Source organism: Triturus cristatus, chromosome 2_1 (assembly GCF_964204655.1).
Source record: "Triturus cristatus chromosome 2_1, aTriCri1.1, whole genome shotgun sequence".
Taxonomy (NCBI): domain Eukaryota; kingdom Metazoa; phylum Chordata; class Amphibia; order Caudata; family Salamandridae; genus Triturus; species Triturus cristatus.
Window position 1 is genome coordinate 420,513,186 of NC_140581.1, and position 11,054 is coordinate 420,524,239.

Genomic DNA, 11,054 nt, shown 5'->3' on the forward strand with positions numbered 1-11,054 from the left:
GTAAATGTAAATGTATGGATACTTGTATAGCGCACGACTACCCGGAGGCCTCTCGGCGCTTGTACGAATACCGCTGTGGAACCCATCCTGGCTTTTCCCTGTGAGGCGTCCACTGGTGAAGGCCAGGCATCCTTAGCGTTGTGGGGGCAGTTGTGGAGATTAAGCAAGCTATTGCCCAGAGTTGCAGAGTGGGACTCCATGATTAGAATGGCACCGAGGCGAGAATTATCAGGTCCGTGGAATTTTTGAGCCCAAGACCCGCCGAGGCGGGGAATTGAACCCTGGTCCCGGGCTAGACCTCTGCATCAGGGTCTGCCGCTCTAATCATTGAGCCACACTTCTCAAGCTGCGAGAGATGGAAATCCAGAACGCGATGATTTTTCCGGCCCAACTACGAATTGTGACCCCATCGGGCTCTGTCTTCTTTAGTTCCCCACAGGAAGCATGTGACTGGATTGAAGGTCCGGCGAATGGGAGACCCTCTCAGGTTCCAGAGCTGAGAAGCAGCGAGAACGAGAGCAGGTCATGGAGCGGTGGCATCTTTGAGCACGCCTGGCTCCAGTGGGGCCACTACTCCTGTGTGGGAGGAAACACGAGACTCAGACTCAAATCTCAGCACCAGCATGATGGAGGGTGCTAGTCAGGGGCTGCCAGTGGTCACTCCGGCCACAGCAGATGAAATAATTTGACTTTCACAAAAACCGCAAGTATTAATGGAGGAAGGAACAAAAAAGGGGGAATAGTCCTCCTTGACACTCACTAGTAGTTGGGGGGAGGAGCGAGAATGGGGGGGAGGGAACAACACACTGCCCGTCTGGGGACAATTTACAGACTTTTCAACGCACTGGATGGGTGAGAGGGTGGCGGGGCTACACTTTCAAATATACCAAATGGGAGGAGAGCCTACTCCACCCCACACTTTCCATAGTTGTATATGGTTTATGAAGGTTTGGATGAGGAGAGTTTGCTTGTCCTGGGGAATGGGAGTTGGGGTTGTTATGTATTTATGTTTAAGGGGGGGGTTACAGATCTCGCTGACCAGTCATTGATAAATTGTGGACCTGTGCTGCCCTCCTGTCGGCAGATTTTAGAGGCAACAGGCCAACAGGCCTCAATGGGGAACACATATGATGTTCACTGATGGCTACACACCAAACATACAAGTTAATTTCCTGGAACATAAGAGGAATGCATGCTATGTCACAACGGTATAAAATCCTGTCCTACTTGAATAGAAGGAGAGTCCATATTGCACTCCTACAGGAGTCCCATTTGACTGTGCGCGAGGGGAGCGCTTCTGTGATGATGAGAGGGTCAATTATATTACACATCGTACTCAGCCTTTGCTAGGGAGTTTTGATATGAGCCAGAGCTGGTGTCCCGTTTCAAGGCACTGGGAAGGTAATAGAAAGAGGGTCGATATGTGGCGGTAAGGGGCAGGCTGGATGGTCGTGACATAGCGATTGTGAGTATATATGGCCCTAACAAAGAACAGGGGAAGTTCTTGTCCAAGATCACAGGTGTTCTTGTATCCTACCTACCATGGTCTGTTATTGTTGGTGGGGACTTTAATTGTATAGCGGATCCCCAGAGGGATCGCTCACATCCACCGCTGAGAGACGCTCCTGTAACTAGAGTGGCCAGGGCATTTCAGGAATGGCTGGACAGATGGGACTTGGTTGACTCCTGAAGGCGCCTGAATCCAGAGGGCAGGGTTTATTCTTTTTACTCGTCCGTTCACGACCTACATGTTAGGGTTGATACCTTTCTGTGTTCCCCGGATATACATGCTTAGATCCAAGTAGTGGAATACTTAACAGGTACTCTATCCGATCATAATCCAACTCTACTCCACCTCAAGTGGGGGCAGATGCGTCAGAGAATACCAACATGGAGACTCAAACCCGAGGCACTTGAGGATCAGGTGTTCCGGGAGGAGATCAGGGAGTGCATAGGGAGTTATTTCACTGCAAATGACAACACGACTAATTACAGACTGACGGAATGGGGCACCTTTAAGGTGGTGCTGAGGGGCAAATGCATGGCGACTTCCATAGGAGTGAGGCTCACTCTAGAAGCTGCCCTTAAGCCGGCAGACAGGGCATTGCGTGCGCTAGAGAAACGAAGACCTGGGTGTCCAGAGATGGGTACAGTCTTATTGGATGCTAAGGAGGAAGTAGCCAAACAAACAGAGAGACTGCACATTTACGATTGCAAGCGGTACATGGAGCGCACACATGCTGAGAGACAGACCTGGACCCCTGCTGGCTTGGCTGGCCAATCCAGTACGGAGGGGTATCCCGGTCCTGGCTGTGGAGGACTCGGGAGGGCATGTACTATATAGGCAGGAGGAGGACTGACGCAATTGGGGAGTACTTGAATGCAATTTCACTTACTGCTGTAGATGCCGAGGATACTGAGGCCTTAGGAACCCCCATTAATATACAGGAAATAAGGGCGGCAATTAAGGGACTGGTTAAAGGTAAAACGCCTGGAACAGATGGGATCCCCATAGAGCTTTACGCTGTGTATGCTGAGGAACTGGCACCCAGATTAGAGGAAGAAAACTGGGCAGCCCTGAAGGAAGACCAACTTCCGAGGTCCACCCGGGAAGCATGGATTGTCCCACTTTTTAAGCCCAGTAAGAGCCCTCGGATTGTGAAGCCTACAGGCCATTATTGATGTTAAATTTAGATTCTAAAATACTTAGGGGTCTATTATGATGCGGGCGGTGGCGATCCGCCCTACATCATACCCTGCCCGCCACCCATTTCCCCCCCGCCATATTAGTATGGCGGGGGGGATCCCGGCAGACGGAAGGACCTTCTGCCGGTTTTCCGCCGGTCGACCAGTCGACCGGGCGGAAAAGGGGCTGGATATGGTGGCGGTGTCTGCTAGACACCGGCATCCATATTAGCATGGGCAGCGGTGCAGGGCTTTCCATGGCGGAGACCCCGCCATGGAAAGCCATGCGGATTTTGCTTTCGGGGGCCCGTTGCGGGCCCCCAGGGTATTGGGGGGGGGGGGTGCACATTGTCACGGACAAGGTGGCAGGCACCACACGGTGCCTGTCACCTTGTGCATGACAATGCACAACATGCATTCCCAGCATTGTGGCAGGCGGTGCTGTGAATGCTGGGAATAGAGGATGCCACTGCTACGGTGGCATCCTAATTGCCGGTGCGGAACCGCCGCACCACTTGCGGCCAGTCCCTGCACCGCTAGGTGGGCGGGCGGACAAAAGTCCACCCGCCATCCAAATAGACCCCTTAGTAAAATACTGGCCATGAGACTCCAACCGCTTATGCTAACCCTAGTGCATCAAGACCAGTAAGGATTTATCCCAGGACGCAATACGGCACTTAACATTAGACGGCTCATAGACCTTATGACTAGAGGATGTATAGGGAGGGACAAAGAAGTGGTCTTGTCAGTAGACTTGGAAAAGGCTTTTGACAGTCTTGAGTGGAGATTTTTATACAGAGTATTGGACAAAATGGGAATGGTGCGGGAATTCTCTGCATTTGCATTTGGCGGTATTTATAAAGCGCGTCAATCATCCCGAGGGACATCACGGCGCTAGGATGGATTAGAGTACAGTGCAATTTGATCATTGGTATGGTCAGTATCTGGGGAACAGGGTGGTTTTCAATTTTTTTCTAAACGCCAAGTAGTCGTCTGTCAGACAAAGATCAAGGGGTAAGTTGTTCCAAAGGACCGCGGCTGATTTGGAGAAGGACCGGTCGCCCATTCTGACCTTGGATGTGCGCTTGATTGAGGCGAGAGCTTGATGGCGTGATCTCAGGTTCCGTGAAGGGACGTGGAATTGTAACTTATCTTATAGAATGTGTGGTCTTTTTTTATGCAGGGTTCTATGCGTGAAACAGAGAAGCTTGAAGTTGGCTCTCTGGCGGACTGGTAGCCAGTGTAATTCCTTCAAGCAGAGGGATGCTGAACTGTATTTTTTTTATTACATATTAGTTTGGTGGCGGCACTCTGGACCACCTGAAGTCTGGAGAAAAGATAGTCGGCCATCCCTACATAAAGGGCGTTGCCATAATCAAGTCTGCTCATAAGCAGAGCCTGGGTAACCGTTTGTCTGCAACTTTGTAGGATCCAGGGAAAGAGTCGTCTGAACAGTTTCAGTATAGAATAGGCTTTTCTGCACAGCGTGCGTACTTGGTCCTGCATAGATAGGGTGTCATCAAAAATGATGCCCAGTTGTTTTGCCGCTCGCTTGGCTTCGAGGGCAGTGCCTGGGGCCACCAGCTATTGTCCCATATGCCCTGGGCACCCCTGAAAAGCAGGATTGCATGGGTTAGATTACTATACTCAGGGCCAATGGCTAGAATTAGATCAGGACGAACGATCTCAGAGAGCTGCAGAGTTGAGGGGGGACTCAACAGGGATGCCCCCTCTCACCATTCCTCTTTGCCCTTGCCATGGAGCCTTTGGCCTTCCTGGCCCACACAGGAGAGCGCTACCAAGGGATACGATTAAGAACTAAAATGCACTATATTGCCCTTTACACAGATGATCTGTTACTCTGGGGAACAGCCATTACAACGCGGTTTTTACCACGCGCAGCTTTTACATCGCATGCGATGTTACAACGCAATGCCATTACAACGCAAGTCTTTACATCGACTTGCGCTAGATGGCGTGCTAACATTACAAATAGTGTAGTTTACTATACCAACACCTTCCCTACTGTTAAGTGGACTGGATTTGGAATAGTAAATTACACTTTTCTAATGTTAGCACGCCATCTAGCGCAAGTCGATGTAAAGACTTGCGTTGTAATGGCATAGCGTTGTAACATCGCATGCGTTGTAACGCACGCGTTGTAATGACACGCGTTGTACTGTCATACATCCGTTACTCTTCCTGGGTAATGCGCAGGAGGATCTACCACGAGATAAGGCGCTGATGGGTGAGTTCGGAGAAATGTCCGGTTTGAAAATTAACTAGCGAAAGTCCAAATTGTTTCCACGGACAGCTGCTGGGACCCCCGTGGCAGAGCTAGGAGCTCTCACATGGGAACCCCACTGTCTGGAGTACTGAGGGGTGAAACTATACCATGCCCAAGATGACATATTTGAGGGAAACCTAGGTAAAGCTCTGAGGTCCTTGAAGACCAAGATAGAATTTTGGAAGGGACTTCCACTATCGCTAGCTAGGAGAGTGGCCCTCCTGAAAATGGTGGACTTGCAGTCCCAGATTTTGAGCAATACTACCTAGTGGCCCAATTACAATGGGTGGCGAGGTGGATATGAGACCTCCAATCCCAGACCCGAGAGGTAGACCCATTTGCTCCCGGCATAGGGACTTTATGGAAGCTGCTGTTAGGGGTGGAGACACACCTGAAGATACTGAAGTGATCATGCTAGCCAGACGATGTTGGAGACGAGTTTGCCGAAAGACAAAGACCAAATTCCCATACTTACCTGACCTCCACATAATCTTACTCAAGGTGCTAACTCGTGGAGCAACTTGAGTGGGACTTGAAGACTGGGTAGCAGCAGGAGTGACGAGAATAGGGGATCTGTACAGCGAGGGGGGTACTCATGCAATTTGAGGACTACAGAGAGGGGTATGACCGGCCACAGGAAAATTTTCTGCTGCACGCGGGGCTAGTGGCGGCGATTTGAGCACATTGTAGATTGGGACCTGCTGAGCCCCCTCCGCATGCCATTTGTGGGTACTTGGGCACTGGGGGAAGTAGAATCAAAGCAGTCATATGCCTATACGGGCCCTAAGTAGAGATACGACACAGCCACTGACTAAACTACGGAATAGCTGGACAGAGGACCTGAATATCCCTATACATGACATATTCTGGGAAAATGTATTGGGGGGGGGATCCCCAAATCCTCAAGAAATGCCCACTTCCAACGAATTAATTTTGTTCATATTGCACCGAGCCTACCTCACCCCCGGAAAATAAAGAAGTTACTTCAGAGAGATGATGCAAAATGCCTGAAATGCAGAGGTGTGTGCGGAACTACTTCACATGCTGTGGACATGCCCTGGGTTACAGACCTTTTGGGAAGCAGTAACAACCACTGGGGGAGCGGGTAATAGATCGACCAATCCCACAGTCCCTGGCCCTCGCAAAGCGTGAGATTACGCGACATTGGAAATCTCCAGGGGGGACCAAAAAGCCTCACTTGGAAGGCTGAACTAGAGAAATGGGAGGCCTGCAAGGGCAGAGTACTCATTTGAAATTCCAGGAAAGGGATTGGGGCATTGGAGCGAGCTCGTGCCTGAAAGGCCCTGGTCAATAGCCTGAAGGAGCCTGAGATAACATCGGGGAGACTACTTCTATGGGAGTGTCCCCACGAGGTACCCCGGAACCACGAGCGGTGGGGGAGGAGGACACAGGGCCTTAGAGAAGGGCCTCTGATATACTCCAACACTAGAAAACGGCGGAGAGAACTGTTGAGCGGGGGAGTAGGCCACGAAAATTATATTCAACTTACAACCTCACGGTTTCTACTGATATAGGATGACTGCTGGAGATCTGCTAGGTGAGGAGGGGAGTTGGGTGTTAGGGTAGATAAGGGGATGTGTATTTGCACCAGTACCATGTAAATGTAGCCTTAAATGTAGAACAGATGCAAAAACGGTCGATATGATGTAACTCACTATTGAAAATTATTACGATAATGTAATGGAATGTATAGCAAATGTGTTACTGGAAACCCCAATAAAATATGTTTTTAAAATAAGTGTTTGTGACGTACTGCTGCTATGCTTCATTTTCTAGTTTCATCAATCAATGCCTTTATATAGACAAAGATCCTATTCTGATTAATGACAGTTTAAATGATTGGAAAACGCCCAATGTTTCGCCAAGCAATTGGCTCTTATTGGCTGTGCATTATTTGTGCAACTTAGCAACATGTATTGTAAATCGCTAAAATCCGTTGTTAACTTCTGCAACTTGATCGTATCCACCTCGGCAGTTGGCTCCTTGCAGCTGTTGAATGATTAAGCTACACTCAGAACCTTACTGCTGTGCGTCCTTATCAATTTGAAGAGAGGAAATGAGCACACTGATAGGCTGCAGCGTAACATATCATGCCATTCCTACCAATGTGGGCTGCTCCATGATGCAACCTGGCAAGGTGGGGGGAGGGTGGGAGTAGAAATTTCAGTATGACCACATTCCTGGTGCTGTCTCTCCACACCCCTTGTGGGTCCTCTTTCACACTGATGCTGGATCAGGAACAGTTTTTCATTTTCACAGGCTGCTCCTAAAACTGAGACAAATCCTTTAACGTTGGTACGGGAAATGTATTTATTCTTGTAACATACATAGCAGCATTCTGCAGATCAAAGTGATATGAGAGGCAAACAACCGTATTTCATAACAAGAAAACACAGCGTTGCTGAATTTCTGTAGTGGGGAGGAGCTCAACCAGATGATGGAGCACAGCAACAGTTAGCGGATAACAACACAATATTCTCAGAAGTTTCAAGAAGATTGGGCAGCCGCCACAGTCCAATAACAAGGTGGAAGCCTAGCCTCAACTGGATCCAAAATTAAGGAGTAATAAGCTAAGGCCCTTTTTCTAATCCTGGAGGCTGTGAACCAACACCCCAAGTGCAAATCCATTTAGTTCATGACAATTCAAAGTAAAAGGTTCGGCGAAATCAGAGATCCTTACAGAGGATGCAGTAGTTGACGTCTGTTTGATTTTCATAAATGCATTCCCTGCTTCTCTAGGACACTTCAAGGGTATCTTTTAGAACATATACTTGACAACGTTTGGCAATTTCATCATAGCCCAGAATCCAATGTCTGCAATACCCTGTCATTCCCAAATAAGGAACGTACTTGGAAGATAGTTAAACAGTGGGTAACTTACGGATGGCTTGAACAGAGAACATTTAAACAAATGATATTGCAGTTTCACAACAGGTCCTACAGCTATATATAGATTGCTTTGGATGCCATCCCCGATCTCTCATATTTCACGGTTACCATACAGATGAACTATCAGCATAATAACTGCAAATATATATATATTGCATAGCTAATTATGGGGAGGCGGGATTCTCTCATCTCTGATAACATAGGGTCTGTGCCCTTACAGACTATCAACCGCAAACACCCCCAAAACAAACATTCCTTCCCCAACAGCCCTCTGACCTCCCTCAGTTGTGCCTTGGCCACTCCTGCTAGGTGCCACAATATCTCTGTGCCTATAACATTAGATTAGTCTGTGTGTCATCCCGGACCTCTAAGTGGTCTCATTACCAACCTCCTCCCATGTACATATCAACTGTGTGTAGGAGCCTGGCCCCCCTGCATCTTTGACATTGTTCAAGGGGTGCACGCCATCTCTTCCTGTGATGAGGGATATGGGTGCCGTAATGCCTCTACCAATGTCTCCCAAGCCCTAGCTGCGGCAAGTGAGCCATGTCTCCTCCTGTCTTTTCAGTCTTACTGCCCCCTGGTATCCCGCCCACCTTATCAGTTCTTTTCTCCAAACGGTCTCGCTTGGGGCCCCTAGTGCCTTCCAGTTCATGGCTATTTCCCTTTTTGCTAAAGTGCTAGACCCTGAAACCTACTTATGGTCTTAGTCTTGGCAGTGTGTGGAAACCAATGTAACAGACAATAACCTGGAGTGCACTGAACCTCCCTCTCGGTGATCTCCGACAGTATTCCCGTAATGGTCTCCCTATAATCCAACAACCTCGGGCATCCCCAGAAAATGTGGAGAAACTCAGCTCCCATCTCATCACAGTGGGGGCTTTTTTAATTGAGGTGACCACATATTGGCATCCCTGGCATGAGGCAGCTCAGATAAGCCCGTCTTCCAGTGTCTGCGGAGGGCCGTCGTCATCACACCATGCAGTAAGAAGTGACACAGAGGCAGGTCACATCTCTCTCTAAATTCTTCAAGTAGAAGAAGTAGCTCAGCCTCAAATAGGGCCCGAATGTCATTGTGCCCGTCATCACCCAGTCCACCAACTCCCGGCAATCACCCCCATGAAGGAGTTTCTCCAGGAAATGCAGAGAGATGTCCGGAGAGTTGGGCATCTGCACCCTCAGCTTCTGCAAGCTTCTGGGGCCAGATGTATGACCGCTAGAATTAGCGACTTGTAATTTGCAAAAAATTGCGACTCTCAAATTGCGAGTCGCTAAATCTAATGTTGGAAGAAAACTGGCCACCAAATAGCGAGTCAAAAATGACTTGCATCACTATTAGTGATGAAGCAAGTTGCGAGTCTGTAACCGGTCAATAATTGCGACGGCTACAGCAAATTGTGATTTGCGGTCGCAAATAGCAACCACGGTTAAAATGCAGAATCACTTACTGGGACAGCTGAAGAACCCCAAAACAGGAAGTGGTGGCTCTGGAGGACCCTGATCAGCAGTCAGAGCATATGGTAAAAGTGCAGCAGCACAGACCTACACTGCATGCAGGCTCCAAACATACCAGTAAAATGGCCATCAACAGAGTAAGAAGGCAGCAGGTGAGTGCTGCCGTAAACTGAAGTTTTTTGAGAGGGAATTGGATATCCTCACAGAAGAATGCTGCAACAATCTGAAGCAGCTTTTTGGGCGTGCATCTCAGACTGTCCCAGAGTCTGAGAAGTGAATAATTTGGAGGGATATGCAGCTGCGCATCAATGCCCTTGGTGTGGCAGACAGGTTCATTGATTAAATCAAAAAAAGGTGGTATGATCTGCTCTCTCTGGCCAAGGAGAGTATGGCAGAACACCTGCGGGACGTCCAGGGAACAGGAGGAGGTACATCCAATGTCACCCTACCCTCATCTGTGGAAGCAATGGTGGAGAGTACACTGGATACAAAGGCAGTGTGCGGCTTTGGGTCCCATGCCACGTTTCAACCCCCACAACTCCCCTGGAAAGTGCAATATGTCTACTATATCAGCATCCCTGCCTAAACCCTGACCCCCACATTGATTCTACACATCCTCACCCAGACACACCAAGATGCCCCATTTAGACGATCAAAAAGTCACAGCTGGTGCATTATGGGGAACGTAGTAAGTGACATAAACAGTGCAGTTTAGGTCTGACATAACCTGAACAACATTGTATCACCATTGAGAAAGTGCCTCTCGCATTAATTTTTTTCAAATCCTCTTTTGCCACATAGATACACCTCTGGGAGGAGAGGAAAGGCCTGATGATGCGGGTGAAGACCAAGAGCAGGACCTGATGGAGGAGTCAAGATGTTCCTATGTCCGTGGCAGTGCTGCATCCAGCTCACCATAGGCTACTGCAATTCAGGCCCCAGCATCCCACCAAACAGCCACAATCAGACGCAGTACTGTCACCAGGGTACAGCACCTGCGTCCAACACAGCAAGCAAGAAGGTGGCTGCAATCAAGGCTTGACATTCACTCCCTGGCAGAATCTGGGAATTAGGCAGTGTTTGGTGGTCTTGTACAGGCCATTCTCCAGGTTCAGCACCTGAAGCAAAAACAAATAAGACTTATAAACAAGTTGAGCCAGGGACTTAACAACATAAACCAACAGTTGGCTGCCAACCAGTCACAACTGGATGAGAAATTTGATGCCCTTACAGGGACAATTGGGGAACTGTGTACGGAGCTGTTAGAGGAGAGAGGGCAGCAAAGGTGCATGGAGCATGGCCGGGCAAGCAGGATGGAGGCAATGACCAGGGCAATTGGAAGGCTGGAGCAGGGAGCCACCCAACACTCAAAGCGCACTCTGGGCCTGCAGGTTGAGATGGGCCATTATAGTGGTGACAGCAGGCGATACAGACCACCACCATTGCCACTGGAGAAACAGGAGGCAGCAGACAGTGAGGCGTCTAGCCGCAGTGGTGTCTCTGCTGCATACACACATATGCTGCAACTGTCAGCCTGCTACTCCACTGCCAGATGGGGGAACGTAGAGGGAAGAAATAACTGCACACTGACATTGTGCCATACAGTTGCCCCAATTATTGTTTGTTAGTGCATTCATTTATGTTTTGATGATAATGATGGATGGGTTGTCCAGCAAGGTGCCCTGAAAATAAAGCAAAACATATATTGTGAGATCTA

The 11,054-nt window shown here is 48.9% G+C and overlaps 1 long non-coding RNA gene across 1 annotated transcript in view; it reads left to right on the forward strand.

The window, feature by feature from the left end:
- LOC146865394 (uncharacterized) overlaps positions 1–11,054 on the forward strand; it is a 166,928-nt gene extending 155,874 nt beyond the window's left edge. Inside the window, exon 3 of the long non-coding RNA XR_014976630.1 lies at positions 10,139–11,054. This is a non-coding gene — a long non-coding RNA (uncharacterized LOC146865394). The remainder of the gene's footprint in view (positions 1–10,138) is intronic.